This window comes from Marmota monax, unplaced genomic scaffold (assembly GCF_021218885.2).
Source record: "Marmota monax isolate L192 unplaced genomic scaffold, Marmota_monax_Labrador192_F-V1.1 WCK01_AAM20220418_F8-fsc00228, whole genome shotgun sequence".
Lineage (NCBI taxonomy): Eukaryota > Metazoa > Chordata > Mammalia > Rodentia > Sciuridae > Marmota > Marmota monax.
The window spans coordinates 2,370,702-2,387,074 of NW_026695240.1; the positions used below are offsets into that span (position 1 = coordinate 2,370,702).

A 16,373-nucleotide genomic window follows, 5' to 3' on the forward strand; every position below is an offset into this window, starting at 1 on the left:
TTTTGTATAGACAGGGGCTCACTGAGTTGCTGAGCACCTCGCTGTTGCCAAGGATGGCTGTGAACTTGTGATCCTCCTGCCTCAGTGTCCAGAGGACCTGGGCTACAGGTGTGTGCGCCACGGGGCTGGGCTGAGGTCCTTACAAAACAAAACAAAACATTCCATGCTGGATGCAGTGGGCATGTCTGTCATGACAGTGACCTGGTAGGCTGAGGCGGGAGGGTCACAAGTTTGAGGCTGGTCTGGGCAACTTAGCAGGGTCCTATCTCAAAATTAAACAAGTGAAAAGGGCTAAGAGTGCAGATCAGCGGGAGAACCATCCTGGGCTCAACCCCTGCTGGGAGCCATTAGCCAAGTAGGTATGACAATTTCCTTGCCAGCGTACCCCATGTTGCTGACATGTTGCAGTGACATTGAATGTACGTGACCTTGCTCAAGGACCAAGGCAGATTAGGGTGTTCCCGGTTTTAAGATAATCCTGTTTAGGGCGTTCCCAGTTTAGGTTCCAGGTTTAAGGTTTAAGATTATTCCTGCTGGGAATAGGGCGTATCCTGCTGCCTGAGTTCCCCTTGAGTTCTCACGGGATTTAGACAGTATATTTTGGAGATAGAAGCCCAGTGGAGGTGAATTTGGGCAGAGAACGTGAATTTGGGCAGAGAACGTGATTTTGGGCAGAGAACGTGGATTTCCCCAGAACGTGATTGTAGACGGCTGGTGTGAGCTCGGGAATAAAGAGTTGCTGTTTGAATCTACAAGCTGTGTGGTGGCTCGTGATTGTGTGCCCAGCCAGACTGCGGCATTTGTGCCCAGCCAGACTGCGGCAAACCCCCAGTACTGCAGATTTCCTAGCCCCTCTTATATTTTGTTTCCATATGGGGTCTCAAAGTTGCTGAGCCTGGCCTCAAGCTGCAGTCCTCTTGCCTCAGCCTCCTGAGCTGCTGGGATGACAGGTGTGCACTGTCACCTGGCTTTTGTACTGGTTCATATTTTTGGAGGTTGACTTGTTGGCATTTGTGGGAGGATAAAACGTGCATTATCCCCTCTAACTGAATAGTTTTATTGTCAGAAATTTGTCGGGCTGGGGATATGGCTCAAGCGGTAGCGCGCTCGCCTGGCATGCGTGCGGCCCGGGTTCGATCCTCAGCACCACATACAAAGATGTTGTGTCCGCCGATAACTAAAAAATAAATATTAAAATTCTCTCTCACTCTCTCTTAAAAAAAAAAAAGAAAGAAATTTGTCAGGGAAGAATGCTTTCCTCCTGTGAACAGGAATGAATGCATTTTGACATTCATCATAGCATTTGTTAGAAATATCTATTGAGACAATTAAATTAATTCATGTCTATAAATAAGGGGATAGTAAAATGATTTTCAGGCTGTGGACGCTAACTAAGGCTGTGTCTAAATTGGAGCCAGCATCTTTTTTTTTTCTGTCTCAGACACCTTATGAAGCCGAACACTGCTCCCATTTAGTAAACACTCTTAGAAAAGAGGTGACACCTGTGTATGCCTGCTCCACCTCATGCTTTCAATACAGCCCTGGCTGCTCTGCCCTGACAACTGTTTTTTTGAAATGGACTGTTTCTGTCTCTTCCCCTCTCCCTGCTCCTCCCTAATCTCTCCCCTCCCTAATCTCTCCCCTCCCTAATCTCAGGGAAACAGGATCACCTTTCTTCTCCATTTGAGGCTCATTTATCTCTCTCTGAGCACACACCCACCACAGGAACCCAGTAATGCAGACTTTGGGGAAAGGTCTCAGAAATGCCTCTCTCTCACATTGACAGGTGAATCCCAGCTCCAACAGGGAGCCCCTGGAATGGAGCCTTTGAGTCACCTCTTAAAAAGCCCCCTGTTCCTGCGGATGGGCAGAATCCCAGCCTCTGGGACAGGAGTGTCCCCTGTGTTTCTTTGCTCCCAAAGCAATAAACCTTCTTTTCCCTTTTTCTCCAAACTGTCCTCGTTATTGGATTGACATGGGACAAGGACTGGCCCTCGGCAACACAGAGAGTCAGAGACCATTTGGAATAGCTGGTGGGGGAGGGATTCCTTCAAATCCTTCCTCCTGGCCCCATTTCCAGATGCCAGTGGATGGAGGGAGGTCCTCTGGCTGGAATCTGCTGGAGCAAAACAGGTAAGAACCAAGTTGGCAGAAATGTTGCCAGAAGGAAGCAACTAACCCTTTTTCTCTTTTTCTTTTGCTACAGGGCCCTGAACGCAGGGGTGCTTTACCACTGAGCTGCATCCTCAGCCCTTCCTATTTTTTACTTTGAGACAGGGTCTCTCTAAATTGCTTAGGGCCTTGCTAAATTGCTGAGCTTGGCCTGCAACTTGAACCCCAGAGCCTCCTGCATTGCTGTCAAACAGCTTCAGTCTCTGATTTTGAGCCCAAGGAGATAGGGATTTGGGATAACCAGAGAGCTGCTGCATCTTAAAGGAAACACCCCAAAGACATTGAAATGCAGGAAGCACCCAGGAGCCATTATAGCTCCTGAGTGACCAGCCCTTTCTTCCCCCTGGAACCTGAGGGCAGGTGAAACTCAGGGAAACCAGTATAAAATTGTGCAGCCCCACCCCGCCTCCACCTTGGTCCAGCCCCTGGCACTGGCCTCTGCAAATATGAACACCCACACCACAGGCTGCCCCCTCTCCCTGGAGGTGGCCCGCCTTCTCCCCTGAGAGCCCATTCCTTGTTTTATCCAAAGGCAACCCTCTTGAGATTGCCCCCATCCTCCCTTGAATGAACCTGAACTTCCCAGATAAACCTCCCTCTCTGCCTTTGCCTGGTGTGTGCTGAGATTCTGTTCTACCTTCCCTGCCAAGAACCCCTCTGGGCCTGAGCTCTCTGCAGGATCCCCAGGACCCTTTGGAGACAGTCTTGGGTGACTGGGGGGGAGGGGGTGCTGGGTTCTCTTTCCTTTTCAGAGCCAAGGGCAAGATCCCGCACTGATTGATCAGTGAAAGGGTGTTTCTTTCTTGGCTAAGAAGAGAGTGGGAGATGAACATGTCATCAGCCCTCACCCTGGGAAGGGGGGAAGGATGTAGCCAAAGGGGGAGGGAAAGCAATAAAGGGGGGGAATATCTGCATTTTATTTTAATGAGGTGGGCACCTGGGGTCACTGGCCAGGCACAGATAGGACTGGCTTCAGTCTGCACACCTGAAGAGGGACTCCTGGCCCAGGCAGCTTGACCTCAAAGACAAGCCAGGTGCTGGTGGGGTAAAAATGCCACTGGGCCATCCAGGCAGCTTCTGTGTTTCCCAGACTGGGATCCCAATTAGCCCCCAGGGAATGCAATTTCCATTCTTTTAGACTTCGCTGATTTTATTCTTGGTTGACATCATCAAAGTTCTGTGTGCATAAGTGGTGCCTGTGCCTTCTCCCCAGCAGTTCAGGTGACTTCTTTTTTTTCTCTCTTTTTTTGGTACTGGGGATTGAACCCAGGGGCACTCGCCCACTGAGCCCATCCCCAGCCCTAGCTTGTGTTTTATTTAGAGACGGGGTCTCACTGAGTTACTCAGTGCCTCGCTTTGCTGAGGCTGCCTTTGAACACCAAAATCCTCCTGCCTCAGCCTCCAGAGCCGCTGGGATTACAGGCCTGAGCCACTGGGCAGGGCTGCCCAGGTCAAGTCTATTCCACACCCTCCCCCAGCACTTTTTTGTTGGCGCTGGGGATGGAGCCCAGGGCCCTGGACCTGCCAGGAAAGTGCTCTACCACTGAGCCACACCAGAACCCCCATTCATCTCTGGGTGAACACAGGGGTTTCCCTACCCTTTGGTCTTATGCATAATGCTGCTATGAACCCAGTGTGGTGGCGCACACCTGAAATCCCAGAAGTTTGGGAGGCTGGAGCAGGAGGTCGCAGGTTTGAAACCAGCCTCAGCAACTTAGTGAGGTCCTAAGCAACTCCATGAGACCCTGTCTCTAAATCAAATTTAAAAAAAGGAGGGGGCACTGGGGATGTGTCCAGTTATTAAGTGCCCCTGGGTTCAATCCCCAATAAAAGAAAAGATGCTTTTGTGAGCATAGGAGTAATATGATTGCTTTTGGTTTTGCTTTGGAGATAAGTGGGGAAAATAGGTAGACGGGAAGGACAAGGAAATGTCATTTTAATCTGAGGTGCTGCCTGCCTTAGGCCTGTCACTGGCCAATTTCTGGGAACTCTGTAACCCTTAGAGTTACTGTAAAATCACCCACTTATGAAAATTACCCTGGGCGCTGTCCACGAGCCCACCAATAAATAGATCAAGTAAAGAGACATAAGCCATTTTAAATGACCTGCAATTTAAGGGACTTCCCAGGATCTCTGCTGGGTTAGACAGTAGAGACCATATCAGCCCAAGGATCCTGAGGAACCAGACCTTTTTATTTTGAGACAGGATCTTGCTAAATTGCAGAGGTGGCCTCAAACTTGCGATCCTCTTGCCTCAGCCTCCCAAGCTGCTGGAATTACAGGCGTGTGCCACTGTACCTGTGTCTCTCTCTCTCCCTCTCTTTCTCTCGATGGCCCACATTCTCCCCTGAACATGTGTTCCTTGCTTTCCTAAGTAGATGTCTGCCTCTGCTGAGGAGGACCCCACTCACTCCCTGTTGTTGAAAAACCAGCCTCTACCTCAGAGCAAAGCCTCTCCAAGGAAGGGACATGACCTTTGTCCTTGGAAAGACCCACAGAGCACTCCTAGGCACATACCCACCCTGCTGAGTTGTTTATCTACAAATAACAGGAGAGATCTGCTGTGCCAGGTGTCCCTGACTCAGTCAGGCTAGGTGGGGACCCATAGCCATCTTCTAGCAGCCACCAATCAGCATGAGACAGGGAAATACCTGGGATGCCAGATGACCCTCCCAGTAGTTTATGGTGGTTGATAACATGTTGGGAGTAGTTCAGTAGTAGTTCAGCACTACTCACCTTGTGGTTTAAACCAATCAGTTCAAATCACCAGTTGCTGTGTATGCAGGGAGGACCGAGCCAGCTCACAATAAACACCTCTTTGCTGCTTACCACAATCTCGGTCTCTGGTGGTCTTTTGGGGGTCCTGAATTCCACTTAACAGTGGCGCCTACTGTTTGCAAGTGTGAAACCCTGAGGTGCTGGGAGGAGGGAGTGTGGGTCCTTCCTTCCTGGCTCTGTGCTACTGCTGCTGGCTGTGAGTGCCAAGGACAGAACCCAGGGATGTAGAACAGAGGGCTCTTTACCCAGGAACTTAGAGACCCAGGCAATGTGTTGATTTACTTTTGTTTTTTTGGTAGAGACTTGAACCCAGGGAACCCCTACCAGGGTGCTATATTCCCAGTCCTTTTTAATTCTGAGGGAAGGCCTGGCTAAATGTCTGAAGCTGGCTTCCAGTTTGCCATCCTCCTGCCTCAGCTTCCCCAGCTGCTAGGGTCACAGGCTCACTCTGTTGATGATTGACCATGCATTTCCCCAGGAGCAGAGGCTCAGCGAGGTCCAACCAGAGAGTAAACAGCAGCGCCTTCCTCATAGAACTTAAGGTCAAGGAGGAAGGTGAGCAGTGCTCAAAGAATCACACAGGGCTGGGGATGTGGCTCAAGCGGTAGCGTGCTCACCTGGCATGCGTATGGCCGCGGTTTGATCCTCAGCACCACATACAAACAAAGATGTTGTGTCCGCCGAAAACTAAAAAATAAATATTAAAAAAATTCTCTCTCAAAAAAAAAAAAAAGAATCACACAATCACTGCACAAGAGGGTAAAACCATCTGTCCTGCCAGCCGCTGGGGCTGGGCTGCACAAAGGTTTTAGCCTCTGATCTAATTTGGGCCCCGCTGGGGCTCAGAGATGACCTACAAGGTCTGCTCAGAACAGAAGTCCCACCCAGTGATGGTTCTCTGAACAGCTTTCCGCCTTTAAGTCTGAGCCACATCCTCAGCCCTATTTTCAATATTTTATTTGGAGACAAGGTCTCACTAAGTTGCTTAGGGTCCCCCTAAATTGTTGAGGCTGGCTCTGAATTTGCGATCCTCAGCCTCCCAAACTGCTGGGATTATGGGCGTGCTCCATGGTGCCCGGTTTTCCTGCCTTTTGGAGTATTTGGAGGGACTGATGAAGCCTGTTCTCTCGCCCTGAGGTGCCTTAACCATAAGTTCTGGAAGCTTGAGGTTCCTGGAATCCGGGAGGTCCCAGGGCTTCCAGTGCATCCAGTCTTGGGGGAGAGGCCCACTGCTGAGCCTGGGGGCGGGGAACAGGGGACAAGGTCAACCTGGAGGTGGGAGCCAGGTTGTGCAAACTTCTCTGTGCACACCCCCCTCAGGGTCAGTGACCAGTAGGAGGTTTCCTTGCACCAGGGAGCCGCCCTTCCCATCTACAGCTGGTCTCTTCCCCTCCCACTCCCCCTCCTCTCCCCTCCCCTCCCCTCCTCCTCTCCTCCCCTCCCCTCTCCCTCCCACTCCCCCTCTACCTCCCTGCAAATCAGATGGCCTTTTGCCCTGCCCGGGCTGGCCTGGCCTAAGACGATTGGAGCATTTGCTAAATGGGACCTTGACAGGGTCAGAGAACTGGCTCTGGGGAGAACTGCGACCACTAGGGGACGGCAGAAGAAGCCAGCCTGCGGGAGGCAGCGGGGGCGGGGAAGTGGCAGGGAAGCAACACTGTCCCAGGGCTTGGGAGCATTTAAAGGCTAGGAAGGTGCCAGCACGTCAATTAATTTTTGGAACTGGGGAAAAGTTTATTGAGAGGGTGTCTGACCTGAGCCCTTGGAGGAGATGATCCGGGCATTCCCCGGAACGTTCTGGAAGGGGTTTACTACCAAGAATCTATGCAGAACCCTGGCATCTGCTTGTGGCAGGAAGAATCTCGCAGCTCTGGGCTGTCCAAAGTAACACAAAATTCATGGCGGGCAGGGGGCAGTGGCACACACTTGTAATCCCAGCAGCTCAAGAGGCTGAGGCAGGAGGATCACAAGTTCAGAGCCAGTCTCAGCAATTTAGCGAGACCGACTCCAAATAAAATATACAAAGGGCTGAGGATGTGGTCCAGTGGGTAAGTGCACCTGGGTTCAATCCTTAGTACCCTTCCCCACCCACCAAAACAATTAGTGGCTGGTGTAGTGCCACCTGCCTATAATCCCAGTGACTCAGGATGAAAAACCAGCCTCTATCTCAGAGCAAAGCCTGTCCAAGGAAAGGACATGACCTTTATCCTTGGAAAGACCCACAGAGCGCTCCTAGGCACATTCCCACCCTGCTAAGTTGTTTATCTACAAATAACAGGAAAGATCTGCTGTGCCAGGTGTCCCTGACTCAGTCAGTCTAGGTGGGGACCCATAGCAATCCCCTAGCAGCCACCAATCAGCATGAGACAGGGAAATACCTGGGATGCCAGATGACCCTCCCAGTAGTTTATGGTGTTGAGAAACCCTGTAGTTCAGCACGAACACCCCTCTTGGCTTAAGCCAATCAGTTCAAATGAATACCCCTTTTGTACTGACCAATCACCCTTACCCAACTTGTTCCCGCCAGTGAATGTGCTAATCATGTTTTAGAGTTGTTATTTGATTTTCCCGCGGTGTGTGATGATTTGCTAAGAGATGCTATGATGTATGTGAAGTCCCTGCCTTCTCCAAAGAATGTGTAAAACTGCTGCAAACCCTGGGCTTGGGCCTCTCAGCGTCACCAGTTGCTGTGTGTGCGCATGGAGGACCGAGCTAGCTCGCAATAAACACCTCTTTGCTGCTTACATCGATCTTGGTCTCTGGTGGTCTTTTGGGGGGTCCCGAATTCGAGCACAACAAGGAGGCTGTGGCAGGAGGATTGCAAATTCAAGGTCAACCTCAACAATTTAGGGAAGCCCTAAGCAATTTAGCGAGACCCTGTTTCAAAATAAAAAATGAAAAGGGCTGGGGATGTGTCTCAACCCCTCCGTCTCGAAAATTAACACAGAACTAAAACCACATTTTAAGTACATTTTTAAATATTTATTTATTTATAGTTATACGCGGACACGATCTCTTTATTTTGCCTATTTATTTACTTTTATGTGGTGCTGAGGAGCGAACCCAGGGTCTCACAGGTGGGAGCTGAGTGCTCTACAGCAGAGCTACATCCCCAGCCCTTAAAATATTTTTAAAAAATTAGTTCCTCAGTTTAATTTCTTTCTCTTTCTGGGCTGGGGGTTGAACACAGGGTGGACACATGCTGGGCAACCACTAACCACCCAGCTGTGCCCCTGCCCCTGGATGTGGGTGTTGGAGACTGAATCCAGGGGCTCCTGCCACAGCCCTGGTTCTTTTTATTTTGTTGTATTTTTTAATTTATTTTTGAGAGGGATCTTGCTCCGTTGCTGAGGCTGGCTTTGAACTTGTGATCCTCCTGCCTCAGCGTCCTGAGTAGCTGGGATCACAGGTAAACAGCGGTAGATATAACTGATGTCCACTAAGGCTCTTTAGTTTCTCATTGGCTGCATTTTAGGACCTGGGGAGGAGGGGCGGTCCTGGTGGCCCGCCTAGACCTCAGTGGCTCTGGGAGGCTGAACAGGAGGGTTCTCAGCCAGGCTCAGCAAGTCAGCAGGGCTGTAAGCCACCTGGTGAGGCCCTGTCTCAAAAACCAACCAATCAACCAACAGAAAGGGCAGGGGATGCGGCTTCGTGTTTAAGCACAAAGAAACAAACAATGGGGAGGGCTGTGGAGTCCCCTTGTTTTAGAGGAAATTTTATTTGGTCATAGAAAGCAGCGATTGAGGGAAGGTTTCTGTGTTGCTCTACCCCTGAGCCACCCCCAGGCTTTTAATTTTTATTTTGAGACAGGGTCTCCTTAAGTTGCTTCGGACCCACTAAGTTGCAGAGGCTGGCTTTGAACTCGAGACCCTTGGGCCTCAGGCTCCTGGGCCCCTGGGGTTACAGGCCTGCGCCACGCAGGCAGCTGGAGAAGCAAACCAGGCTTCCTGAGTGGCGGGGTCCCTCGTCCTCCTCCTAGACAGGAGTTGATGGCCTTCATCTCTGCCGCTCACCCCTGGGTCAGGGCACCTCTTACCCACAAAGGTTCCATTGACATGCTACCAATTTTGGTCCATGCTCTGTCCCCAATTAATGTGTTCAACTTTCTGGTTTCCCTGGGACCCGGGACTTGAGTGCTAAAACCAGGACAGCCCCCCAAAACTGGTTGGTTACCCTTCCCACCCTTGTGTCCTCAAAAACTCCTTCTTATGGGAACCCTGCATGTGACTTCACTAGGGTCTGTCACAACACAGTTAATGTCCCTAGAACCGGGCCAAGGGCATGTCAGGCTCTGTCCCCACTTCCTCATGTCCATGTCTCGGCCTCTGCCTTCCCTTCCTATATATTTATGCAGAAAATACCTCCTGACGACTGTCCGTCCACAGAGCCACACTCCCGGTCTCCAGCACCCAGGGAGGACTGCGAGGCACTGGCTGCCCCCGCCCCACTGTCCGGGCTTCCACACCATAGGCCTGGAATGGGGGTGCTTTTACTTGGTGTGGATGGAATTGGACCATGTTTTCCTCCCCTCGCTTCCTCTCTCCCCCTGTATGCACTTCAACACTAATACATCTGCCATCTTTCGCTTGGTTGTTAGGATTCTTCCTCACATGGCAAAAACCCTTCTTCTTTTTTTCCTTCCACATTTTGTAAACAGCCTTTTTTTTGGGGGGGGGGGAAGGGAAGTCCCAGGGATTGAACTCATTGGCACCTGACCGCTGAGCCCCATCCCTAGTTTGTGTTTTGTTTAGAGACAGGGTCTCCCTCAGTTGTGTAGGGCCTCGCTGTTGCTGAGGCTGCCTTTGAACTTGATCCTCCTGCCTCAGCCTCCCAAGCCACTAGGATTACAGGTGTGCACTACTGCGCCCAGCAAAACAGCTGTTCCTTTATATATATTTATTTATTTTTTAGTTGTAGTTGGATACAATACCTTTTATTTATTTTTATGTGCTGCTGTGGTTGTAACCCAGGGCCTCACACATGCTAGGTTGTGTGCTGAGCCACAACCCCAGTCCCAAGTTCTTAAACTCCATCCTCAGAGTCCCCTGGGAACCACTGAGACTTTCACAGGAGTCTTGTGAGGCCAAGACTAGTTTCATAATAATGCTGAAACGTGCCAGGCCTGGTGGCCCACACCTGTAATCTCAGTGATTTGGGAGGCTGAGGCATGAGGATCGCAAGTTTGAGACTAGCCTCAGCAACTTAGAAAGGCCCTAAGCAGTTCAGAGAGACCCGCTTATCTCAAAATAAAAAAGGCTGGGGATGTGGCTTGGTGGTTAAGCAGCCCTGGGTTCAATCTCCAGTGCAAAAAAGGACAAAAAAATAACAATAATGCTAAAACAATATACTTCTTTTTGGCTTCATTCCATCCCATGTCACAGTGGAATTTTCCAGAAGCTGTGTGAGAGGTCATCAACAGAGCCAGCGCCACATGGAAGGGGTGGGCAAGACTATGAGCAATGCCAGGCCCCTCACCAACCCACTTCATCTGGAAAACACATGTTTATTTTCATTAAACAATACGCCATGGGGCTTAGGTTGTGGCTCAGAGGTAGAGCATTCACTTAGCATGCGTGAGGCACTGGGTTCGATCCTCAGCACCACATAAAGTAAAATCAAGACATTGTGTCCACCTATAATGGAAAAATAAAATATTAAACAAAAATACGCCATGTAGGTAGGCATGGTGGCTCACGTCTGTAATCCCAGCGACCTGAGAGGCTGAGGCAGGAGGATTGTGAGTTCAAGGTTAGCCTCAGCAATTTAGTGAGACACTGCCTCAAAATAAAAAGGGTGGGAATGTAATTCAATGATAGAATGAATGCCACAGGGTTCAATCCCAAGGAAAAGAACATTATTGGGCTGGGATGTGGCTCAAGCGGTAGCGCGCTTGCCTGGCATGCGTGTGGCCCGGGTTCAATCCTCAGCACCACATACAAAGATGTTGTGTCCACCGATAACTAAAAAATAAATATTAAAATTCTTTCTCTCTCTCTCCCTCTCTCTTAAAAAAAAAAAGAACATTATTGTTCTCATCTTTTTTAAAAAAGAAAGAATATATATATTGAGATGTGGTGCTGAGGATCAAACCCAGGGCCTCGCACGTGCTACACGAGCGCTCTACTGCTGAGCCCCAGCCCCAGCTTCTGTTCTCATCTTTGTGGTTGGGGTGTGTTTCTGTGAGTGTGTCCTGAGGAATGGAAGCACGGGTGGTGTAGTAGGCATCCAGCCTTTGAAAATACTGCTAACCCAGTTTCTGTGGAATCTAGAGTGAAGGAATAGAGTCCTGTGCACTGCCCGGCAGTGTGTGAGAGCTCTGTTGCCCACGTCCCTGTCAACACATGGTATTGTCAGTCTTTCTTTTAGCCATCCAGGGAGAACATGGACATATTGTGAGCTTTCTTGAATTTTTACTTTTTGGTGCTGAGGATCAAGCTTGCTAAAAACGTGACCTACCGTGGAGCTACACCTCCAGCACCTCACGGTGACATTTTAGTTTTCCTGGTGAGGAAAACAGTTGATAGACTGCTTGCAATTGTCACTTTGGCTATTTTTTTTGGCTCTGTGAACTGAACCCCAAGGAGCTTAACCACTGAGCCCCATCCTCAGCCCTTTGTTATATTTTATTTAGAGACAGGTTCTCACTGAGTTGCTTAGGGCCTCGCTAAGTTGCTGAGGCTGTCTTTGAACCTGCAATCTCCTGCCTCAGCCTCCTGAGCTGCTGGGTTGACAGGTGTGCACCGCCGCGGCCAGCTATAATCACTTTTGAAATGCCTTCTTTTCTGCAACCTGGTTGAAAGTCAAGGCAACGATGGTTCACGTTTCCCAAGGGTAGAGCAAGGGGCATCTGAGTCCCTGCCCAGGACACCAACCTGTGAGGTCTGGGGCTGGTTCCCTGAGCTCCTGGTGTTCCGTGCTCCCCGGCCTCAGTTCCCACTTGAGCAGCTGCTCTCCTGCCCTCCTTCTCTGCTCTTCCACCTGGGGAATGAGCTGCGTCTGAAGATGAACCCATTCTTTTTTTAATTTTTAAAATTAATCAATTAATTAATTCTAATTTGGTATACCTGACAGGAGAATGCAGTTCAGTTCATAGTACACACATAGATCCCAATTCTCACTTCTCTGGTTGTACACAATGTAGAGCCACACCATTCGTGTCTTCATACATGTACTTGGGGTCAGGATGTCCATCTCATTCCACCATCTTTCCTACCCCCTTCCCGCTGCTCTCTCCCTCCCCTTTGCTCTATCCAAAGTGCCTCCATTCCTCCCATGCCCCCCCCACCCCTATTACAGATCAGCATCCACTTATCAGAGAGAACATTTGGCCTTTGGTTTTTGGGGATTGGCTTACTTTACTTGGTATGATATTCTCCAACTCCATCCACTTACCTGCAGATGCCATGATTTTATTCTCTTTTAATGCTGAGTAATATTCCATTGTGTATAAGTGCCACAGCTTCTTTATCTATTCATCTAGTGAAGGGCATCTAGGTTGCTTCCACAGTTTAGCTATTGTGGATTGTGCTGCTGTAAACATTGATGTGGCTGTGTCCCTGTAGTATGCTGTTTTTAAGTCCTTTGGGTATGAACCCAGGAGTGGGATAGCTGGGTCAAATGGTGGTTCCATTCCGGGTTTTTAAAGGAATCTCCACACCACTCTCCAGATTGGTTGCACCAACTTGCAGTCCCACCAGCAATGTATGAGTGTGCCTTTTCCCCACATCATCACCAAAATTTAGTGTTGTCTGGATTCTTGATAACTGTCATTCTGACTGGAGTGAGATGAAATCTTACAGTAGTTTTGATTTGCATTTCTCTATTGCTAGAGATGTTGAGCACTTTTTCATATACTTGTTGATTGATTGTATATCCTCTTCTGAGAAGTGTCTGTTCAGCTCCTTAGCCCATTTATTGATTGGGCTATTTTTTAATTTTTTTTGTAGTTGTAGATGGTCAGAATGCCTTTATTTTATTTGTTAATTTTTATGTGATGCTGAGGATCAAACCTAGTGCAAAGTAGGCAAGGTAGGAAAGCACTCTGCCACTGAGCTACAGCCCCAGCCCAGGTTATTTAATTTTTGGTGTTAAGTTTTTTGAGATATATATATATATCTCCTAGAGATTAGTGCTCTGATTTGCATGTGGTAAAAATTTTTCCCATTCCGTAGGCTCTCTGTTCACCTCATTGATTGTTTCTTTTGCTGAGAAGAAGCTTCTCAATTTGAATCCATGCCATTTATTGAGTCTTAATTTCATTTCTTGTGCTTTAGGGGTCTTGTTAAGGAAGTCGGGGCCTAATCCAATATGATGTAGATTAGGGCCTACTTTTTCTTCTATTAGTTGCAGGGTCTCTGGTTTAATTCCTAGGTCCTTGATCCACTTTGAGTAGAGTTTTGTGCGAGGTGAGAGATGGGGGTTTAATTTCATTTTGCTGCATATGGATTTCCAGCTCTCCCAGCACCATTTGCTGAAGAGCCTATCTTTTCTCCAATAGATGTTTTTGGTGCCTTTGCCAGTAGGGGGTAGGAGATAACTGTATTTATGTGGGTTTGAAGATGATGTCATTTTTAAAAAAATATTTTTTTTAGTTGCAGATGGACACAATACCTTTATTTTGTTTATTTTAAAAATATATTCTAGTTATAGATGGATGCAATATCTTCATTTTGTTTGTTTACTTTTATGTGGTGCTGAGGATGGAACCCAGCTCTCTACCACTGAGCCACAACCTCCGTCCCTGAAGATGAGGCCATTCTAAGCTGGGGAATGGAGCCTCCCTGGGGAAGTGGCCACCCAGGGTCAGGCAACTCAGACCCTAAGGTGCTGTGGGGACTCCCGGCGGCTCAGACACTGCACTGAGGGCCTCCGGAACAAGATCTCAGGGAGCAAGAGTCCAGTGGAAGCTTCCCACCATGTGGGTCCCCATGTCATCCCCTCTTACAAAGGAGCCCCACTGAGCAGGCCATTGGCAGACACAGAGCTGAGCTGGCCTCTGCCCCTGGGGCTGGGCTGTCCAGACCTCCAAGCAACAGGGCTTTTAGAACAACCTCCACAATCTCCCAGGGCGCAGAGGCCCATTTCTCAAGTGAGGAGAGGGGTTGAGAGGTCTGTCGGTTCCCAGGGTCACATAAGGGATGTGTGGCAAAACCAGGTCTCGAAACTTCTGAGCCCCCAGACCTGTGTCTCTGCCTGCTGCCTGCATACCTTCCATTCACGTTGGCTGAGCCTTTACCATGTGTCTGGGCTGTCCCAGGCACTGGGAATCCAGTGGAGGACAAAACAGGTACCTGTCCTGGCAAAAGCAGAAAAAAAGAAGGTGCCAAGCTGGGTCGGGTGGCCCATATTGTCATCCCAGTGACTTGGGAGGCTGAGGCAGGAGAATCAAAAATTTGAGGCCAGCCTTAGCATCTTAGTGAAAGCCTCTCTTAAAATAAGAAATTAAAAGGACTGGGGATGAGGCTTCCTGGTTAAGTGCCTGGGTTAAATCTCAAGTAAAAAAAGAAAAAAAAATTCAATTGAGCATAAAGTTTCTGAAGCGTCTTCTCAGACCAGACCAGATTTTTAAAAATCCGTACACAGAATCACACTGTCTTGATTACTCTAGCATCACAGGATGTCTGAGGTAGTGCAAGTTGTCCAGATTCTTTCTTCCCCCAAGACTTCTTTTCTATGTGTGTGCTGAGGACTGAACCCAGGGACACTTTGCCACTGGGCCACATCCCCAGCTCTTTGAATTTTTCATTCTGAGACAGGGTCTTGTTAAGAGCGTAGGGTCTTACAGTAGAGCGCTCACCTAGCATGTGCGAGGCCCTGGGTTCAATCCTCAGTACCACATAAAAATAAATGAGTAAAATAAAGGTATTGTGTCTAACTACAACAAAAAATAAATAAATATTTAAAAAAGAAAGAAAGAATGAGCTGGGAATGTGGCTCAGTGGTTAAATGCCTGAGTTCAATCCCTGGTACCAAAAAATACAAAGTAGAAAAAAAAAAAAGATAAGTATAAAGAGTGAGAATAGCTGCAACAGAACTGAATTCTACTGTTACACCCAACAAAATCAGGGAGACTTCAGTAATCACAGGAAAAAGATAACATCAATGGAGGAACCCAATTGTTATCCTAATAAAGTATAACATATACTGGATTGTAACACTGATTTGTCTTTTGACAGAATATGCATTACCAATTATGTACCTCAGCAACAAATACTTTAATGTGAATTCCCCTAAGAATAAAAATACTTCCCAGTTTACAAGAATGTAAAGAGTAGAGAAAAACATAAATTATTCCAGACAACAATACCCAGATACATTCAGAAGATAACAAATGTCAAAATATAAGTGGTTTTGTCACTTCAAAATGTCTGTGTCATAAAGGGAATGTGTTAGACTAAGGAGAATTTTGTCACTGCAGTAACCAGGTGAAATGAACAATCTTGCATTGGGATGCTGATTTGAACAAACTAAACTGGGCCAAAAGGGGTAATGCAAGGACAGTTTGGGTTTTGAAGATGCAGTAAAATTAAAATACATTAGAAAGAGAAATAGAAAAATCAGTGACAAAGACAGATTATAAAATAGTTGAGAAAACAGTGAAACTTTGGTCAAAAGAAAAACAAGAATATCTATGTTTCTATGTACTAAGGTATTACAAGTTGTAGGGATTTGAGATTTTAATTTTTAAAAAATAGTTTACTTGTGCTCACTTCGGCAACACATATACTAAAATTGGAATGATACATAAAAGATGAGCATGGCCCCTGCGCAAGGATGACACACAAATTCATGAAGCATTCTGTATTTTTATACATAAACCATCATAAAAATATTTTACTTCTTTTTTTCCTTTTTAAAAATATTTTAAAAATATTTTCTTTCTTTTTTTAAAAAATATTTTTTAGTTGTAGTTGGACACAATACTTTTATTTTATTTATTTTTATGTGGTGCTGAGGATCGAACCTAGTGCCTCACACATACTGGGCAAGTGCTCCACCACTGAACCACAACCCCAGCTCCATACTTACCTCTATTTTCTAATGAACTTTAACACACATAGAGGATTTCTTAATCAGGGTTATTAATTTTATATTCATTTAGTAAAATGGCATGAAATAAAGAAACCAAATCATCAATACAATCCAAAGTCTGAGTAGAACATTTGATCAACAATGATCTAGAAGTTCATCAGTATAATCCAAATTTTACAAAATTCAATTACTTTCCACTTATACTATAACTGCTTATAACAATTGACACTGTACACTTGTACATTGCTGGTGGGACTGCAAATTGGTGCGGTCAATTTGGAAAGCAGTATGGAGATTCCTGGGAAAGCTGGGAATGGAACCACCATTTGACCCAGCTATTGCCCTTCTCGGACTATTCCCTGAAGACCTTAAAAGAGTGTACTACAGGGATA

The 16,373-nt window shown here is 47.4% G+C and overlaps 1 protein-coding gene and 1 non-coding gene across 33 annotated transcripts in view; one reads left to right on the plus strand and one right to left on the minus strand.

The window, feature by feature from the left end:
* Nucleotides 1-16,373, minus strand: part of LOC124089953 (uncharacterized) — a 91,064-nt gene that overhangs the window by 19,002 nt on the left and 55,689 nt on the right. For 4 of the 32 annotated variants that reach the window (XM_058577664.1, XM_058577661.1, XM_058577665.1 and 1 more), the window contains exon 3: nucleotides 5,568-5,637. The exons of the other annotated variants lie outside the window; for them this stretch is intronic. The gene's annotated coding sequence lies outside the window, so the exon portion shown is untranslated. The remainder of the gene's footprint in view (nucleotides 1-5,567; nucleotides 5,638-16,373) is intronic. 32 annotated transcript variants of the gene reach the window in all.
* On the plus strand, nucleotides 15,652-15,758 carry LOC124089980 (U6 spliceosomal RNA). Its single transcript, XR_006850898.1, has one exon. It is a non-coding gene; the product is annotated as a U6 spliceosomal RNA (small nuclear RNA).